The 21,125-nt window shown below is 40.6% G+C and overlaps 1 long non-coding RNA gene across 1 annotated transcript; it reads left to right on the forward strand.

Moving 5' to 3' along the window:
• The first annotated feature begins 396 nt into the window (after positions 1–396).
• On the forward strand, positions 397–19,613 carry LOC109027993 (uncharacterized). Its single transcript, XR_002007048.4, has 4 exons — positions 397–539; positions 4,977–5,083; positions 8,233–8,411; positions 18,992–19,613. It is a non-coding gene; the product is annotated as an uncharacterized lncRNA (long non-coding RNA).
• Positions 19,614–21,125: the final 1,512 nt, after the last annotated feature.

Genomic DNA, 21,125 nt, shown 5'->3' on the forward strand with positions numbered 1-21,125 from the left:
AACAGAAAACCAAATACCATATGTTCTCACTTCTACATGGGAGCTAAATGATGAGAACACATGGACAGACAGAGGGAAACAACATGCATTCCTCAAACACTGGGGCCTGTTGGAGGGTGGAGGGTGGGAAGGGGAAGAGGAGCAGGAAAAATAACTAATGGATGCTAGGCTTAATATCTGGGTGACAAAATCATCTGTACAGCACACCCTCAAGTTTACCTGTATAACAAGTAACATGAGACACAAGTTTACCTATGTAATAAACCTGCACATGTATCCCTGAATTTAAAATAAAAGTTAAAAAAAATAGGTTAGAGCTGATGACAGTTTCACTGAAGGCAAAATAATAAACAATATTTTCACACCTTTAATTTAATAATACTTTTGTAATTATAGGATATGGGAGGCTCTGCAACAGCATATTCTACAAAGAAAAAGATAAATGAACAGAATTCACTCTAAGATTCGCCATGGATGTTTACTAGTCAACTTGATGTCCCAAACCATCTGCCTATCTAACACAGCTGATCTTAAGTTCAGTAAGTTCCATTTGCTAATACATGGAACTGTATACTATACGTCAGGGAAATATTGCTATTGAAACAGGAAATTAAAAACTTTGGTCAATTAAACTATCCATAAAATTATTGAATAATTCCAGATAACCGAGACCTTCTGGAAAGATAAGTTTTAACAATTCTCAAGCAAGAAAAAGGCAACTTGATGTGTAAGAAGAATTGTGGAATCTTTGGAACTTTTAGAGGCACTTTACTTCTTGTTTAGTATTTATTGCATACATGGGGCAAATGTATTCAACATTTTAGTCCAGTTTTTTTTCTTGACACAGGTAGCATTGAATGAAAGTAGGTACTTGTACTTTATTTAAATGCCCACAATAAAACAGACATCCTACTGGACAAATGAACTTTGTTTTCCATGCCCAACTTTCTCTCTAAACTAGCACCACAATAGGATACGATTTGGTTCATTCCTAGCACCAAAGGTAAGCTAAAGGGTGCTCAGATGTTTGAGGTATGACAAAAAGCCATTCTTTGGAGGTCTGACTTTTTGAACACATTTCTTCTTACCTGATAAACATGCTTACCTACAGGGGACTGCATGTGCTCTTTACACTTCTGTATTCCTCTCTGCTTTTGTCTTTCTTTCTTTCTTTGGTTTTTTTTTTTTTTTTTTTTTTGTAAATCTTTCCTCTGCTTCCCATCTCTCCATGTTCACAGTTACAGATGACAGTTTATTTTTACTGGTGATGCTGCTTCTAGTCAGAGCTAATAACAAACTTCACCAATTTTTATTAATTTTCTTTGTTACATCTTCTGGCACCCCCCATGATTTTTATGACTATTATTATTATTAAGTACCTGCTTAAATTTGACTATATACTGGTTATTATAGTTCAAAATTATTTGGAGGATTAGTATGAGGCATAGAATGTTTACGCCTTTCTCCAGAGAGAATGTAATGGGTTGAATGGGTTAACTGTGTCCACCAAAATTTTAGACACTGAAATTCTAACCCCCAGTATCTCAGAATATGAGTTTACTTGGAAACAGGGTCATTGCAGATATAACTAAGATGAACACTTTGGGAGGCCGAGACAGGAGGATCACCTGAGGTCAGGAGTTCGAGACCAGGCTGGCCAACATGGTGAAACCTTGCCTCTACTAAAAATACAAAAATTAGCCAGGTGTGGTGGTGGGTACCTGTAATCCCAGCTACTCGGGAGGCTGAGGCAGGAGAATTGCTTGAACCTGGGAGGCGGATGTTGCAGTGAGCAGAGATCACGCCATTGCACTCCAGCCTGGGCAACAAGTGCAAAACTCTGTCTCAAAACAAAACAAAACAAAACCCGATGAGGTCATACAGGAGCAGTGTAAGCCCTTAATCCAATTTGACTGTTGCCCTTATAAAAAGAGGGAAATGTGGACCTACATACACACACACAGGGAGAACATCATAAGAAGTTTGGGGTTGGCCACCTTAATTAAGGGATGACCAGAAGTTAAGAGACAGGCCTGGAACAGATTTCTTCCTTGCATTCAGAGGGAGCATGGCTCCGCTGACAGCTTAATCTTGGGCTTCTAGCTTCTAGAACATAAGTTTCTGTTGTTTAAGCAACCCAGTATATGGTACTTTGCTATGGCAGCCCAAGGGAACTAATAGAGAGGGTATTCACTTGCTTCCACTTTGGGCAGGGATAAGGAAATCCATGCCTTTGGCCACAAGTAAACTCTATGTCCAGAATTTGATACTGAATATTTAACCTCTCTTACCCTCCTTCAACAAGCTAATATACAGAGACAGTTACTGACTAACTAGTAAAAGACAATAGAATTCAAGGGCAAAGTAGTTCGATACTAGCCTAGGCAACACAGCAAGGCTCCGTTGCTACAAAAAATTTAAAAAATTAACTGGGCGTGGTGGTGCATGCCTGTACTCCCAGCTACTCGGGAGGCTGAGGTGGAAGGATCGTTTGAGCCCAGGAGTTAGAGGTCACAGTGAGCTATAATTGTGCCATTGCACTCCAGCCTGAGCAACAGAGCAAGACCCCTGTCTTAATAATGATAATAACAATAGTTATTATTATTATTCAGGGCAAAATAACACATATGGGAAGGCCCTGCAATTCAAGATTTAGCACTTTTCTTGTGTTGCATGTTCTGCCACATTTAACACATGTGTTTGCAATCTCAGAATATTAGCAAGTGTCCTTTACCCTACACTACTCAGCCTGAGTAAAAATATGCTTTCACGGCCAGGCACAGTGGCTCGTGCCTGTAATCCCAGCACTTTGGGAGGCCAAGGCGGGCAGATCACGAGGTCAAGAAATCGAGACCATCCTGGCCAACGTGGTGAAACCCCATCTCTACTAAAAATACAAAAATTAGCTGGATGTGGTGGTGTACGCCTGTAATCCCAGCTACTTGGGAGGCTGAGAAGGACAATTGCTTGAACCCAGGAGGTGGAGGTTGCAGTGAGCCAAGATTGCACCACTGCACTCCGACTTGGCAACAGAGTGAGACTCTGTCTCAAAAAAAAAAAAAAGCTTTCACAAGGATACATTTACAGTTTAATGACCCAAGCAGCCAAGTTTCCTAAAGAGAGGTCATCTGAAAGGAGGGATCAATATACTTTTTCCTGACAATTAAATATTTTAAAAAATAGCTTTTTCATTAGACAACTAAACCTAAATTTTTAGAGATGCATTGGATGGGCTTAAAAGCAGATTAATAAAGGAAGCAAGTCCTTGACTATAATTGAAAACTTTTTTGATTGAAACTTATACTATTAACCAACTTAATATGCTTTTAGATTTTATCTAGGCTTCAGCAGAACATTTTTTCAAATTTTTCTGACTTTCCCTTGTCATCAGGCTAGTTTATAGGCTGCTTGTTTTCTGCCATGCATCTCCCCTATACCATCATGAATGTCTGTTTGCATGTCTTAGCCCCAGGCCCTGAACTATTATACAAACAAAAATAACGATGTCTTATATCTGTATAGTGCCTTCGAGTACACAAGGCACTTTAAACAGCAGAAGCTCCCCTAAACCAACTTTACTAACACACTCTACCAGATATGGCAACTTCTCATTTATTGCACGGCACAATGAGGACCCTCAGGCCACTTGTCAACAACCTGGTCACCTTTGTGTCCAACAATGGAGCGATTTCGGCAAAGTCATGTTTCTCCTCAAAGTTGTTTAAAGTCCTTGTTATTGTAATGGTGTAATTTAAATAAATGTTATGTAAGCCAGTAACATTGGAGTACAAAAAGAAAGAGAATTGTATCTATAAAACCTAAAACCAATATTTCAGAAGAATCAGAAAAGGTGAACCACATAAAAAATTAATTTCAAATTGGTTGCAAGGCAGACATTATAAAAAGAATTGGGAAACGAATTTGGAAGAATTCACACATGTTGCTTTCCAAATGTCTATAAAACGTTATTTCATTTTAAAGGCACAAATTATGAATCATAAACAATACAATTTGTGTGTGTTTCCTCATCTTCCATCAGCAGAGCCATGCATGGCAGGCAGAGTAATGCCCCCCTCCACTTCAATGCCCCAATTTTTTTTTTTTTTTGAGACAAAGTCATGCTGTTGCCCAGGCTAAAGTACAGTGACACAATCTTGGCTCACTGCAACCTCTACCTCCTGGGTTCAAGCAATTCTTGTACCTCAGCCTCCTGAGTAACTGGGATTACAGGCTCTTGCCACCATGCCCAGCTAATTTTCTGTATTTTTAGTAGAGACAGGGTTTCACCATGTTGGCCAGGCTGGTCTTGAACTCCTGACCTCAAATGATCCACCTGCCTTGGTCTCCCAAAGTGCTGGGCTTACAGGCATGAGCCATTGCGCCTGGCCCCAAAGATGTTTATGACCTTATCCTATAAACATATTACCTGCATGGCAAAAATGACCTTGCAGATGTGATTAAGCAAAAGATACTGAGATGGGGAGAAAATCCTGGATTATCCAAGTGGAAAATAACTGTACATTTATGTGTTTAAGATTAAAATGAAAAAATTGTAGTATGTATACATCCTTTAAAAAATCATTTTCTACTGAGCTGATTTTTTAATTATTTGACCAACTATGGCTTCATATGCTTCAAACAAGAGTTACTGCTCTCTCTAGGATCCTACTTTATCCACAGGAGTCCTCTGGAGTCCATTTCACAGCTGTAGTCAAGGTTTTACTTTTGTCTCTGTCTTTGGCTTTATGACTCAGGTGGAGAAAATTATTTCACTTGTTAGTAATTTTTATTTATGAAAACTAGGTGCTTGGACTGGATGCTATATAAGGGGCTTTTAAACTCTCAAGGTCTCTGATTTTAACATTTTCATCAAACAATCTGACTTATCTTCTCTCATCTGTTTAACTTGCCGCTGAAACCCTTAGGTGTATGTGTGGTTCAGCTCCGATTTAACTTAATAAATATTAAAATTTCAGTGCTTCACAGCTATTGGATGCCCCTTAACCAAGGACTTAGGGCTCAAATATTTGAAGAACACTGGAGTCAGGAGGCCAGGATTTCAGATCTGACTGACACTAACTAGGTGGGTGTCCTTTGACAAATCTTTTAGCTTTTCTGGGATTAGTTTTCTCATTATGAAGCTGGAGTCAATATTATCTTTAAGGTCCCTTTTAGCTCTACAATTCTATGATTCCATAATTCTGATTCTAAGAAAATCCAGTTCTAAGAAATGTATTTCTCTTCAAGGTGGGAAGAAAGCTATGATGGCTAGATAGGATAGCTATGTAGATTTCTGTATACGCCCATGAATATCTTCTCCAGAGAACTGGAAGTGTCTAGGTCCTACTGTTTTTCATACAACTCTAAGGACTAAATTTAGATACAAATTACTTTTTGTCAAGATAGTCTTGTCTCAGTCATGGATCTAGCTCTCCATTCCATAAGACAGAGGGAGTTCCCAGTTGGTTATGGACATTGAACAGCATACCAGGGCGGGCTGCAATGTCTCACATATTAGGACAAATCAGACTTGAAAACAGATCAATTATAATATCACCTAGTAAGTGCTGTGACAGACTAAAAGCAGAATCCACACAAAGGAGGAAGTGATTAACTGCAACTGTAGTAATGGCAAAAGCTTTTGAGTGCTAGTGCCCCATGAGATACATCCTGAAAGTTCTGAAGAGGAAGTTCAGGGTCAGGGAAGCATTTCAAGCAGAGAGCAGAGCCTGTTCGAAATGCCGAGTTGTAAAAGGCACAGCATGTTTGGGAAAAGGTGGGAATTTCATCATGTATAAACAGAAAGCAAGTGAGATAAAGGACTGGGAAAGTACATGGAAGAAAAAGTGAAGGCCATTTTATGCCAAACTAGAAGCAAGAAGAAATCCACCGAAGTTTCTACCTAGTGACAGGGCATGATCGGATGCTGTTTTTGAAGAGTTAGCTCTGACAGGTACTGGAAGGATGCAGACTGGGCTGGGTAGGCTTGGTGGAAGGAAAAGAGAAAGGAAACTTTGAGATATAATGAACACTAAACAAAAGCAGGGGTGTTTGGCAGCCATTTCAGAAAAAGAATCCATTGGCTTTTATAACTGAGTATCCTTTCTCAAAGCACCACGCTCTAACCCAGGAGGGGCTGCCACGGCACTGCCCGTGTCTCAGCTCATTCTCAACAGCAATGAGGAATATTTTACAATACAGAACTCCCCATCATCACCAATGGTAGCACACAAAAAAATCACATTTTAAAAACACATTTAAACAGAATTTACAAGGATTCAACGGATTATGAAGTAGTTTCTTATCCCCCCTCGCAGCTATGAATACATTGCAAAATCTAGGACAGTTAAATACTGTATTTAAATTCAGATGTGATATATACATATGTTACTTATTCTTTTTATAAAGATCTGCCCTAGTGAAATTTAATTAGCCTTTGCAAGTTTATATACTGTGCGTGTTGGAAGGGTGGTTTAAACCAAGTTGGTTGTTTTAACCTGACTAAATTCTCCAACCTCACCAGCAGAGAGGTGTGTCAGAATTAGATTTCACTAAAAGTGATAAAAAATCTAAATAACAATGTCTATAAAAATAGAAGTTTATCTCCTGGGTAAAGAAATATAATCTGTAGCACAGAGCTGGGAGTTGGTAATGCAGGTTCACAAAGTCCTCGCCATCAGGAACTGAGGCTCCTTCTACCTTACAGCTCTGCTGTCCACGCAGTGACTTCCATCTCATGATTCAAGATGGCGGGGAGAGCCCAAGACATCATTTCCTCAAATACCAGGGAAAAGAGGAAAGAATGCAGACAACTGCACCTCTTTAAGGGCTTCTTGGAATTCATATGTGACATTTCTGCTTGCATACAAGTAGAAAGAATATATTTACATGGCAGCAAGGGAGGCTAAAAAATAGACTCATTTTTCTAGGTGGCATTACTTTAGCTAATAATGGGAGGGCCTATAACTAACAAAGAAGAGCTGAATGTCTATCAAAAGATAACTAAACTAGAAGTCTTTGCTAGGAGGAGGAACTAGACAAAGTATGGTAATGATAGTGGGGTCAAAATTAATTGCTGTAGTAATCTAAATGACTGGTCAGTGACCAGCTTCACAATTTAAAACCAATTCTCAGCAGCTCGGGTACAAACTGCCTAGGAGATAAATCAACTAGAAGTATGGGAATGGAATCGTCTGACTACTCTAGTTTCTTATGTAATGTGTGTGTGTGTGTATGTATGTGTGCGTATATATATATATATATATGCACATACACATATGCATATATGCATACACATATATCATGTATATATTGCAAAAAAAATAAAATTAGAAAGGTAGGTGTGGGAGTTTAACTCCAGGATAGCTTCTCTCTTTATATATACAGAGGGGAAGCTCTGAAATTATTTGTGTTCTTTGGAGAAAATAGAGATAATAGGCAATATACATTCTTTGCATCAGGCAGCTAAATATTTTATATTATTGTATCACCCACACACCTTCACCTATACTGACCCCCAACTATGACCCTCTCCAGATCTCTTCTCCTTCCAGACTGATGCACATGGCACCCTGCCACCATCCCAGGGGTTCAGTGTCACACCCAGCTCTGCCCACTCCAAGGGGCACTCACTGCTCCAGCACCATTTTTCACACTTCATGCTCTGTTTACCCACATGGGAAAACAAAAACTTATCTTAATAAACCAATGTACAGTTCTGGATTGAGAAGTGCTCATGGTTGATTGGTCATGCCTCTCTCCCAAGTCACGTGAGAGCTTGTTTCCCCCAGAAATCTTTCAGTGACTCAAATGAGTGAATGGAGAGGCTAGTTAAGGGAGATGACTTTGGAATATCAGGGCCTCCTGGTGCTCTTTAAATAGTTTCACATGGAGATGACCTAGTAGGGACACTTACCATGCTTGAACATAAGTCTTGGCACAAACTTGTGTGTATTAACAACCTATATGTTAGGTAGGCAACTATAAAAATTTTAAATAGGGAAGAAAAAGAAAATATTAAAATGAAAATGGTAGGTATGGCAGTTTGTCATCAAGATAATTGCCACTGAGTCCTTCCCTCCTCATATGGGGCCTACCATTTTCCCATGGAGACGTGGAGTCTAGTCCTCCCCTCCCTCTTGAATCCGAGATGGCCTTAGGGATTTGCTTAAGCAATGAGTATGAAGCTTTGCAGCTTCCACTTGGGTCTCTTGTAATGCTTGCTTTTGGAAGGCTCACCTGGGAGAAACCAGCTGCTCTGTAGGAAATGCAACGGTCCTGCAAACACCGTGCTATGGGAAGCCCAAGCCATGTGCAGAGGCCCTGGAGGAAGAGATTCATTGTGGCGAGCAAGAGACCACATGCATGAGGAAGCCATCTTAGAAATGGATCCTTCATCCCACCCATTTCAGGTGAGGCCATGTGGATCAAGATGATCCCTTCTCAAATTCCTAAGCTACAAAAAATGAAGGGTAAAATAAAATAGGTGTTAAGCTCCTAAGGTCTGGCATACATAGATAATAGAAAAGTAGTTTAGAATGAGAATGTAATATAGGAAATGTGGATGAAAGATAAGCAAGAGGTAAGATGGGGTTGAAGGATTCAAAATGATCTGTAAAACTATGAAGTCATTCGTATAAAGCTGAATTCAGTGAATGAAAAGGCTGGGTGATAGGGAGCCAATCCATCAAGTAAAAGTGGAAAACATGTCGAAGGAAATAATATATTAACATAAAGACAGCCTCTCCCAAAAGGAAAATAATAATCTCAGCAATACAGAAAACTCAAATAGCATTGCAAATACCCCAGGAGAATTGTGTAAAAACCAAAGTAATGTTAACAGAAACTTGGGGAGGAAAATCTCATTGACATTAGCGTTCACATTTCATATCTAATAACTATTTATTGAGTATATATTTGGGCTAGAAGTTGGTAATATATTGATGGAGGAGACATAATTCTTGCCATCATGGAGCTCACAAATATGTTCTATCTAATTTTTGTCCTAGAATGATAACTCAATGACCTCTCCCATTATAAAGAAATATTGACACCTTTAGTTTGTACAGGAATAGCAATATCTCTGCATTGTCAACATGAAGCCATATCTTTAAGAAAAGAAGACAAAGATATCAAGAAAATATAGAAAAGCCAAGTGTGGAAGCTAAAATCTGAAAAAATGAAAGGATGCTAACACAGGGTCATGCCTTCTGGGAGGTTTGTTATTGATTGATGAGAGGTTGCAACACTGGATACAAAAGAAATTTTCTCATCCATATGGAGGGAAGCCTGCTACTGCTTTTTTGAAAAAGAGAAAAGAGGATTAAAGAAGAGGATTAAACAAGAAATAAACAACAAAAAAACAAGAAGTGCATCTTGCTTCATATATTCCTGAAAATTCCTATATAATTGGAATCTGTTTTTAAAGCCCAAGTATATTTGTCATCTAGAATATCATAGTAATCCTTATGGTATATTGTCAAGAAAGCAAAACTCCACAGACATACCTTCATTTTTAAAAACATTGATATAGATTTTCACATTCATAATTAATTTTGCTGAAAGTGGGGTCTCCCCATATTGCAATGCGATGAGGGGTACTAGAGTTTTTAAAACTTCAAGACTCATTCGCATCAGCAGCAAAGAATAAAAAGAGATACAATCACGGATGCTTCTACTCGTTCGACAGTTTTAGCCAGTTTTCTGAAGTAACCATCTGTTTTCTTTCCTCTAGATAAGTCTAACCTGCTTCATAAACTTTTTTCACTCTCACCTTCCCTCCTTTACCCCACCCATTGCCAATGTCCCTCTACCTGTGGCATTTCACACTTGGAGAGAGCTGCTAATGGTTGACAACAAAAGGACTGCTAATCGCACCAATTAAGAGGTGTGAATGTCACTTGTTACCTTCCAGCTTTGTTACTGAACATGTTAATTATTAATTGTACAGGTGCAGGCTTTTAAGTTCACAAGGTTAACACTGAAGCACAGCTTTGTTTGAGCTGTTTGTTTAAATATTGAAAAATCATGGGTAAAGGGTTGATCTACGTTGAAGAATGAACAGATGCCATTGCTGTACTTTCCCAGGCGGAAAATCTTTAGACTGACTTAGCAATATAATTGACCTTCAAGAAGTGATTCTCTGTGGTGAATCTACCAAAGAACAGGTGTTTGTGGTTCTCTTACTTTACATGGAGAAGCAGGGCACTTCTCTTATGTCACAGGACTATGGAACTCTACTGGAAGGTCAGTTGAGGGTACTCTGCAAGAAGTGTGTACAGTTAATTAAAAGAAAATCCTCTAGAGAGACTTTTTGTAAGCTCAAGGTTTCTATGTTCATCTCTTTCTGAAAGCTTTACTCATTCATGATTCGGTATTATAGATATGTCCTTTGGACTTCTTTTTTAAAAGTTTTGTGTAACAAAACACCTGGAGGAGGGAACCTGTTTCAGAATCACATAACCTCAGCTTGATAAGAATCTCAAGAGATCACACTGAGTGGCTTCCACTTAGAGAAGGTAACAAGACCACTTTACAGAGAAGACAACAAAGGTCCAAGATATTATACAACTCGCTCAAGGCCACTACATCAAGATTAAGTTGGATTTGCAAAGTGAGTTAGATTTTGGAAAAAGCTAACCTTCAATTGTTCTCCAGGGGAATGAGTAATTACTATGAGGAGCTGGTAATTTTTAGCTTGTCCTCAGGCCTACTGAAATATCTTTGCTCTTTCCCTGCATCTGTAAGAGCAACTGTTGTTTTCAGTCATTCAAGTAGAAAGTGTGCGGTAAGTGCCTCTTCTATTTTTGTGGTAGACTCCACAACAAATAAAGAAAGTCTCTCTGGGAAGCCCAAGGGTGGCTTCTTGGAACATAAACTTCAAGGTTTTGAGAGTTGCCATGCAATAGTAAAACCAGTTGATGGATTTGAGACCAGGGACCTGTGATCACCTTGCTCCTTGCTCATGATGTATCTCTCTTGTTATCTGCCTGACAGCAAGGGATAAAAGTGGAGGTGCTATAGTAGAATGCCTACGAGTATAGGCTGCTCTCTAAACATAGGGGGTGAATCTAACCCTCCTGTAACCCGTGATTAAATGAACTAATGAGCTCCAAATTCTTAATATGTGCTTGGCACATTGTAAATTCTCAAGAAATTACTGCTAAAGAACTTATCCATGTAACCAAACACCACCTATCCTCCAAAAACCTATTGAAATAAAAAATAAAGATAAATTTGCATAAATAAGAATACATATATGTCAATAAACAAATAAATTCAAATTAAAATGTATGATTTTCTTCCTATTAAGTTAGCAGATTAAATGGTGATGCACAAGTTCTTCAAGATTTCATAGGGAAAAGGGCCCACAAATTCTGTGCTAATAGAGATATATTTGTAGCTTGGTTGTATTTAATCAAAAGTATTAAACATATATTGTGGTAGACAGATTCTTCAGGTGGCCTCCACTGGAACACATCCCAGTGTTCATGCCCTCGTGTTATGCCCTCCACTGAAGTGTTACTAGACCTTTAGCTTATGTCTAGCCAATAGAATGAATGAGGCAAAAGAGACAGAATGTATGTGATTACATGATCGTGTTATATAAGGTTGTAATACCCATCTTACTGGAGTATGTTTCTTCTCCTTTTGCTGGCTGTAAACAAGCAAGCTGCCATGTTTGGGTTGCCTATGTTGGACGGTCCACATGGCAAGTAACTTACAGACTACCTGTAGGAGCTGATATTTATTTATTATATGATATAAAGCAAAGATTTATTTTTGTTATTATTTTTACTGCACATGATTGGTAAGTTTCTAGGAACTCATTAAGATTAAGAAGCCTGAAGAACCTGAAGCAATGAATTGTGATTTGTAGAATTTTTAGCATCAGGAGGGGCAGATAGAACAGATATTCATTTAAGAAATGGGAGCTTAAGTTATTCCTAGTGGTAGCTGTCAGTGATATATACTTGCTCAGGCCCCTCAGGTATGCCATGAGCTTACTTTTCATCTGTGAATATAGCAGAGAGGTACTGTAATAAATCCCAGGGTGGTCCCTGTGAGGTTAATCTGACCAAGTGTAGGAGACCTTTCACTTGTCGCCTTCTTTCCTTGTGTGGTGGAATCTGCTAACTGTTCCATAAAATGCATTCTCCATCTCTTCCTCTTTAATAATAAACCACTTCAGTTGTAGCAGGGCTCATAAACATGCATTTACAGTCTATACTTTCCAACCTCCTTTGTAACCAATTATGGCCATATGACTGAGATCAGGCTGGTGGGATGTGATGAAAGTTATGTATGCAATTTCTTCATTAGGTCCTTAAAGAGACTATCTTTTGATTCTTTTTTCCTTTTCTTTTGTGCTGGAACATGCATGTGCAGGAGATTCAGCTTGACTAGGAAGGCAAAGGCCACACTACAGGGCTGTGGTTCTCAAAGTGTGATGTCCAAACCATCAACATCAACGTCACAAGAGAACCTGTTAGAAATGCAAATTCATCGGTCCCATCCAAGACTTATAGAATCAGAAACTCCAGGTGGGCTCAGAAAGCCCTCCAGGTGATTGTGATGCCCGAAAGCAGAGACTGGCAAACTGCAGCCAATGGACCAAAACCACTGGGTGGCTCGATTTTGTACAACAATGAGCTAAGAATGGGTTTTACATTTGCAAACAGTTGCAACAAAAAGTAACAAAGCCAAAGAAGAATATGTAATTGAGACTTATGTGGCTGGTAAAGACTAAAATTTCACCTTATGGCCTTTTACAGAAAGTTTGCCAACCTCCGCATTCAAGTTGAGAACTATTGCCATAAAGGCTTTCTCAATAAAAGGAACTTAGATCCCTGAATAACTTTGTGGAGCAGAACTGCTCTGTCAGTTTGGCCTGCTCACTCCAAAACTGCTAGAGAGAAAAATAAACTTCTAGGCAGTGTAAGCCTCCATACACGGGGCCTCTGTTACAGCAGCTGAGCCCAAATCCTGACCAATTTAAGAGGTTAAGAAGGAGCTGCTATACTACACGTTGATCTCTCTTCCCACACCTTATTGTCAGTTCATGGTCTGAAGTTTGCTTTTAGTTTCCATCATTACATGTCTCCTGATTACTCTCTTTAAAGGTACAGATATTGGATTCATCTAATAGTTCTCCATAATTTTGAGCCCTAGAGGCTTTAGAACACTTATTGGAACTTCATAAATTGAATCTATCCAGGTGACTACACTTATATGTTTTGAACCCAGATAATTTCTTTATTTTTTATTTTGAGACAGAATCTCACTTTGCCACCCAGGCTGGAGTGCGGTGGTGCGATCTCGGCTCACTGCAACCTCTGCCTGATGGGTTCAAGCAATTCTCCTGCCTCAGCCTCCTGAGTAGCTGAGATTACAGGTGTGGGCTACCATGCTCAGCTACTTTTTGTATTTTTTTTAGTAGAGACAGGGTTTCACCATGTTGGGCAGGCTGGTCTCGAACTCCTGACCTCAGGTGATCCACCCTCATCGGCCTTCCAAAGTGCTGGCATTACAGGCATAAGCCACCGTGCCCGGCCCAGTAATTTCTTACATACATTTGTTCAGTAATCTTGTACTTACATATCCTTATTCTGAAATATTGAATCAGAAAGGTTGGTTTGCTCAACCAGCATTGAGCAAACACAGGCACAACCCCTCTTATTCTGGCTAATGCAAGCAGATTCACCCTCGTTTGTAAAGGTGCATTGTGTGACAACAGTTAATAATAGATAGGATTTGATGATGATGATGTCTGAAGCTATTGGCTGTGGAATTTCTTTTTAGGAGAGTAGCTATAATTTAGGCCAGAAGCGAAAGACGATTGCAATTAGGGAGGTGATTAAAAGGTTTAAATTATCTTGTATGGCATGGGGTCTGTATTCCCAGCTATCTGTCCTCCCAGTATGATGTAAATCACCATGTCTAGATGAGGAGATGGTGGACTGTAGACTCAGTCTTGGGGAGCTTATGGGGAAGGAAAAGAAAGGGTGGATCTGAACTTCATTAGTTGGCAAATACAGTTCTTTTCTTGGTCTCCCCGGAAATTCATAAGCCAAACAGCAAGCAAGGTGGCAAAGGCCAGTTTCCAGCAGAAGCCACGTGTGCCAGGTAGGGCGCATACATAAGCAAAGCTCAGGTTTGGGGCATTTCGGTGTGTGGGTCAGTGGGAAGAAGGGGACTGGTGTTGCAGGGCGATGCAGTGGCTTTGCTGCACACCATAAGCGTAGTTGTGGGCCGCAGACTCTCTCGTGTCATTTTGTGTGCAGTAATGAAGCCTGACGAGAGGTCTCCTGCTTGCAGATAGCAGGCTGTTGTCCTAAAAATGCAAACCATTGCCTCGGGCCATGGAATCGGGAACAGGCAGAGGACAGAGGCTCCGGCTGGGCGCCCCACGGCTCGTCCTCCCTTCAGCACTCGCGAGTTGGATGTAGAAAGCTGGTCTTTACCCTTGTACATAAGGACACAGAAGGAAGATTTTTTTTTAAGGTGTCCCAGAGACCAACGGCTTTAATCCGGATTTTTTTGCAGGGAAGATAGAGGATGAGGGATGCCTACCAGCAATCCTCAAGCCTCCTGTATTTTCTCATGCAAAATAAGCTTTCGAACTTGAAAGCCTCATGTTCGCCTCCTCCCCTAGTGTCTTCCCCCGCGACGCCCCCATCCTTTCTTTTCCTTCTGTCTGCAGAGTAGGCAAGTCTGTCCCAGCCACCTTTGGCAAGGCTTTTTTTGAAACAATGGCTCATTAATATTCGATGGGGCAGGTATGCCAGGAGATAGCAGGGGTTCACGACCCGGTGGGGGGGGGGGGGCGGTGCCTGGCACTGCAGACCTTTAGAAGTTGCCAGCCAGGAGGAAGCCCCTCTGCCCCAGCTCTGGACGGACGGGCACGCTGGGGCACTGCTTTCAGAGGCTGCTGCTCTACAAGACCGGTAGAAACCAGGCCTGGTCTTTGGTAGCTCTGCCTGGGCCTGAGTTGGCTATGCAAAGGGAGTTGTCCCTTTTTACAGTATTTGTTTGTTTACTGTTTGTTTTTGTTTGTTGAAATGTTGCCTTCCTGCTTCCCAAGCAGCCTGCTGGTCCCAAGGCTGCAAAGATGTCCTTGACTCTTGAAGCAGGCGATTTGTGAGTTCTAACCTTGTTCCCTACTCACTCTGAGGGACTTTATTACCCACCATCTACATTTCAGAAACCCTCCTTCTCCCTCATTTCAGTCTCCTTGGAGGCACACCTCTGAAGTGGGGAAAAAAATGCGCTTTTCCTTGTGTTTTCAGGCATCTATTATTTCTATGGAATTCTTGACAGACAACAAAGAATTAAAATAAAAAAAAACTGTCAATTTTCTGCTGTCAAGGAAACAAGCTGTTCTCCCCATTTAAGGCTCCCTTGGTAAGCCTGGTGAAAACTTTATTAAGAATTGATGAATACATTCAGTCTCTCACAAAAGTCACCTGGAGTCATTTCTAGAACAACATGCTGCGGGGAGAGCTTTCTGAATCCGTGATTGTGAGTGCCGGCTCTAGTGAGTGACCCTGGTTTTCTGGAAGACCAGGCTAGGGGGGCTGACCAAAGCCGCGCCTCCCAGCGAAGATGCGATTGTGCCTCTCCAGAATGAGGACAACACAGACATCCACAGGGGTGAAAAGGCAGGATACCTTTCCTCGTCCATTTCAAGGTCCATGGCTGCTATCTCTGTAACAAAAAAAGACAGACTAAAAAGGGAAAAGCATAACAAATTTGTTTAATCAAAGTTTTATGTGACACAAGCGACTTTAGACATGAAGACCCAAGGCCTAGAAAAAAACTGTATTTTTATGCTTAGGTTTCATGAAGGATGGACAACCACGTAGAAATGTGATTGGACAAAAAAGGGTATTACCTGATGGTAACACATTGGAGGGAACTTAGCGAGGCCCGTGTGTTCCGATTGTTCTTGGCCTTCCTGTGTGGCATTCCTCCACCCTTCCACCCCTTACCCTAAGGTATGGGGCAAGACCCTTTTGGAATGAGGGTCTTATGGCCTACTTCCATGGGAGCTAGGTTAGAGTGACCTCTGTAGGTTTTACAGTTTGCTTTGGGGGAGAGAAGTTCTAGTTTGTATGATCTGCTTTGGGGGGAAAATGGGAGAAGGAGAAAGGAGGGCAAGAGAAGGTCAGAGAGAATTTCTTGCTTCTGAGGCCCTGCTGATCCCCTTGTAGAGTACTCAGCAGACTGAAGAGCCATACTTTGGGATATCGTTCTAAGCCCCAAAACCTTACAACTGTGTGGCATTTTATAGTTCATAAGCCCTTCTGCACAAACCACCACAAGTGGTTCCCCACAAACCCTGACAGTAGCTTGGGCATGCAGAGCACAGGGCGGGCACAAGAAGATAAGGTGGGAGGCAGCCAATCTGCTGCCCTGCTAAGGTTTCAAGTACAGGACTGAGCCTGTACCCGCCTCTCTCTGAACTTCTGTATCTTGCTTTTGCACATTTCTCTCTTGATTCATATTACTCATTTGCTAATCATTTTTTAAAAAATTCCGCTTTCTGGTGAAATTCAGCAGGAAATTCAAGCTTTTCTCCCGGCTGTGCTCATATCCTCACTGACTCTCTCTCTTCTTCTTGGTTAAGAGCCAATCTATCCACGAACCACTCTGATTTCAATACAACTTAATAAAACTGAACTGTCACCACTTTGGCAGTACACTGGTTTTCAGAGTACTGGTTTCAGATTTAAACTTTGTTCTCTTAATTGAACCTCACAGCAATCCTGTGAGGTAGGGATTCTCAACCTCATTCTCAGGTAAGGCAGCTTTACTCAGGCAAGCTGGAACTTTACTTTCTTTTTGGTAGTCCTGCTTCTTCACCATTCCCAGGCATTTGGCTGGCAACTGAGGCTTGTTCACAGATGCACAAGGCCTATTTTCTGTTTTTATGAAGCCTGTAAACCAACAGATAAGCTATGATATGTACATAAAAAATATAATTAAAGGTAGAATTGCATTCCTATGAAAAGAATATGAGCAAATCATTGTATTATTTCAGAGAAGAGAGATTATTTTTGGTGGAGGAAATATGTTTGAGTGGTTGACCAAAGATGGCCTTTGGCATCACAGGTATCTGGGCTGAATCAGCCTCACTATCTGCTGGCTACTGACTTGGGACAAGTTATTTAACTTCCTTGAGATTTAGATTCCTCATCTGTAAACAGGTTTTTTATACATACTGCATTTCCACTGGGATTAAATGAGATAATGTGTGTAGCTTACTGAGCCTAACACAGAGTGAAGACTCAATGGTAGCAATTATTGGAAGACTCTCCATGCATAGGACTTTGACAGCTAGAGATAGGACAGATGACATTCTGACAAGGGAAGACCCTACTATTTATGCTTCATATTCTAAAAATGCATTGTGATAAAAGTCCTCTTGCAAAGCAGATCATTACCAAGATAGTTAATTTAACTTTGTAAAATTCACCTGGTAGGGGAGGATATTGGCCTCAAAATTAAACTAATGCCTCAGACAGGGAAAAATGTCTCCTCTTTGTTGTTTGGACAAATGTATTAAGCTGATGACATCCATGGGTTAAGATCCTTAACCAAGATAGTTAATTTCCCCTACCAGGTGCATTTTACAAAGCACTATCACTTTTTCATTTAAGTCTATGGAAGGTTGTTATTATCTTTTCTGAATAGGAGAGAAAATAGGAGCCCTGAGAGATGAAAGAACTTGCTCTTGATTATACTCTTAGTAGCCATTCTACATTCATTTTTCTCATTCCTGCTCAAGACTTCTTTCCTTAAACTCATTTTGTGTCACTTATGTTTGTCTAGTACTAACAGTGTACTAAGCATTGCTCCAAACACTTTATAAATGTTAAGATATTTAATCTTTACTGCATCTCCTTGAAGTAGGTACAATCATTATCCTACAAGTGAGGGAACTGAGGCACAGAGAAGGTAAGGAACTTGCACAGGTTTTCATAGCAGTGAGAGGCAGAGCTGGATTCCACCCCAGCTAGGCTGCCTCTGGAGCCCGCCTGCGGGACCACTGATGGACTCTTCCCATGAAATTGTGTGTCTCTCAGGGTATGCCCTATGTTCTACAGTTTCCCTTATATGATGCCTTCTGCCTTGTTCCAAACTGAGTAAGAACAAGCCTGAGGCAGATAGGGAGTCAATAGGTGCTTTCAACACTGGGAAGCTCCCCTTGGCAAGGAGAGGGCAACTCACTGCTACACTGTAGCGTATTCCCAGGCTCCCTCTGATCAGGAGTGATGTGGCTGAGAGGCTGCAGGAGTTAAGTGCTGGGGCAGGTAGGGTGGGGAGAACGTGAGATTTGCCATAAGCAGACTGGGGTGGAGACCATGTAGGGATGGGCACTTGCTCCTTTGGAACCTACAGCAAATCACTGCAACTTTTTGGTTTTAGTTACAACAGCTGAAAAAACAATAGGGGCAATATCAACATTTTTTTTCACCTGCCTCACACATTGTTCTGAGAATAAAATAAAGCAATGAGCAAATATGCAATTTGGAGACTTTAAAGGATATACAAATATGAGTCACCCAAAGGACTCAAACTATTTTTAATGTGAAATAAAATCCTGATTTGCCTAATTGGCTAGAGTGACTAGTGGGAATAATTTGTTTCTATAACTGAACCCAGACGAGATCTCTATAGACCAACGTTCTTTTAACCCACATTAGCTTTTTAATCCATTGAGTTATCTGCACCAACAACACCTGAGTAGTGAGTTTTAATGACTGTATCACAACCCTAGACTTAGGAGAGGATCTTAACCCATGGATGTCATCAGCTTCATACATTCGTCCAAGCAACAAAGGAGATGTTTTTCTCTGTTTGCGGCATTAGTTTAATTTTGAGGTCAATATCCTTCCCTATCAGGTTAAGGTATAGAATGAGGTCACATTGATTTCAATGTTCAAATTATGATAACTGCATTTTCATCCAATTTCTTCCTTCCCTGTAGTGTTCCATGGAAAGCCCAAGGCTCTCAGGAACTGAAGCCCAAAGTGCTTAGTCATCCAAGATATATATTACCTTACAGAGGAAGAAACTGGAACATTTGTTCACACTGCAGAAGAGCCCCTTTCTCTGCTGCCGTTGCTGCCATCAACAGTAAATACTGGAAGTTTAGGAGCTGAAACCCCATTGATTGGCAGACTGCTCTGTCAAGACTATGGAATCAATGGTAGTTTCTCAACATGTGCTTTGGAGAAGAAGGGAAGACAACTTATCTGAGGTTCTCTATATTCCAGGAGGCCTGAACCTCTGGGATTAGATCCCCAGGTGAGCAGCTGACTCAGTTCTCACACCTGCTGCCCTGCCCTCGTTCTGGAGTGACTGTCAGAAGGGGATTGAGCCTCAGCCACCTGGCCTAGGGCCAGTCCTCCTCTCCAACAACCCAGATCCTGGAGTTGTGTGCCTAGTTTTGGACTCTCCTTTCCATCAAATGACTTTCCCTCTAGAAAGTCCTTTCATCTCTCCTGCAGGCAGCATCTGTTGGATTCACCCTAGTCCAGGATTAATCTATGGCCAGAGGGCCACATCCAGACCACTACCTGTTTTGATAAAGAAAGTTTTATCAGAACACAGCCATGCTCATTGCTTTACATATTGTCTGTGACTGCTTTCTCACAGCAGAGTTGAGTACCTTGTTGCCCACAAAGCCTTAAAGATTTATATTTGTGTGTTAATAGATGTCTGTGCCCTTAAAAATGCTATGGCGATATTGCTTATCAAAGTTAAATGTTCTTGTTTCTCTTGTTCCTGTTTCTCTTCCTCCTAAAAGATTCTGTAGTCAGATAAATGGATAGATGTAAATGAATGCAGGTGGGAGGGGTGGCTCTGATCACCAAAAGCAGCCATGCTCCGGGTTCTTGTCAAACCAAGAACAAAGATTCTTTTATACTATTTTCCTAGAGCAATGATTTATTTTTCCCTCTAGAGCAAAGATGAGCTCTAAGTTGGCCTGATGTCTTCACTCCCAGAAATATAAATAGGTGGCAAGTTTTAAATAGAAAACAGTTCTGACTCACCAGTATCCCAAAACACACTACCAAGGATAGAAAGCTCTATAATAGGGCACACCCAATCGTAAGGCCTCTTATAATAAATAATAGTACTAGTAGTGACTTCAGGTGACTTTTGGACTCTCAAAAGATTAAGAGACATGAAATCAATCCTTCTTGAATGATTCTGTGGACACTAATCATTATATTTAAGACCATTTGTGAGATAAGGCTAGGTTTTAAATAGTGTTAGATTCGTGTTGACCTAACTGATTGAAAATGAGAATATTCACAATATAGCTTGGCTTTTCCTCTCTCCCTTCGAGAGCCTTGTTGTACAACAGCCTGAGCTAAACATGCTGTGTCAATCTCATTTTTTTACATTTCCCGGGTGTTTTCTTCTTAGATCATGCAACAACCCTGTCATTATTTTAAATATTTTTGCCTGTAAATTGCAGAATACTTGATCTGATTTTAATAGGGCCCATGTGTGAAATCCTTTATTTTTTTTTAATCTATCGTTCTGATTCTTTCTGCTCTTTAGTACAGCACAGCTTGGTAGCACTAGGTACGTCTTGTTGAAAGTATGTCCATAAATATGTCCCTTGCAGCATGGAACAGCTTGTTAAATTGGCAGTCCTCAGCAGTTTGCCTAGAAAAGTTTGCCTCACTTGCGATAGTCCAAATGTAGGGCAGAACACAGCGTAACTTTTTATCTAATTTTACCAATTGACATATTCTTCAAATTTTTAACTACCTCGTGCCTTTTCCTTACAGTGCTATCACTTGACTTTAAAGTGGCTAAATGTTCTTACAATGGTTCAATGTGGGCAGGAAAATTACCCTTTATTACTGGATATTAATTTGGGGGCAAATACTGTAACTTAAAATAGGATGCTAAAGCCACTGTGGGAGAAGTGTTTGGATAGGACTGAGGCCACCAATTTCTATTCCCTAGGGGGATTGGTGCTGTTCTCCATCATGGCAAGTGTGGGGCTCACCAATTTTAGTCTTTTAAATTTTACTGATATACTCTATTGGTATACCCTTTTTAGTGGCACCCCATTAGGGATATTGATATACTTTGATATT

This window comes from Gorilla gorilla, chromosome 7, assembly GCF_029281585.2.
Source record: "Gorilla gorilla gorilla isolate KB3781 chromosome 7, NHGRI_mGorGor1-v2.1_pri, whole genome shotgun sequence".
In the NCBI taxonomy this organism is placed as follows: domain Eukaryota; kingdom Metazoa; phylum Chordata; class Mammalia; order Primates; family Hominidae; genus Gorilla; species Gorilla gorilla.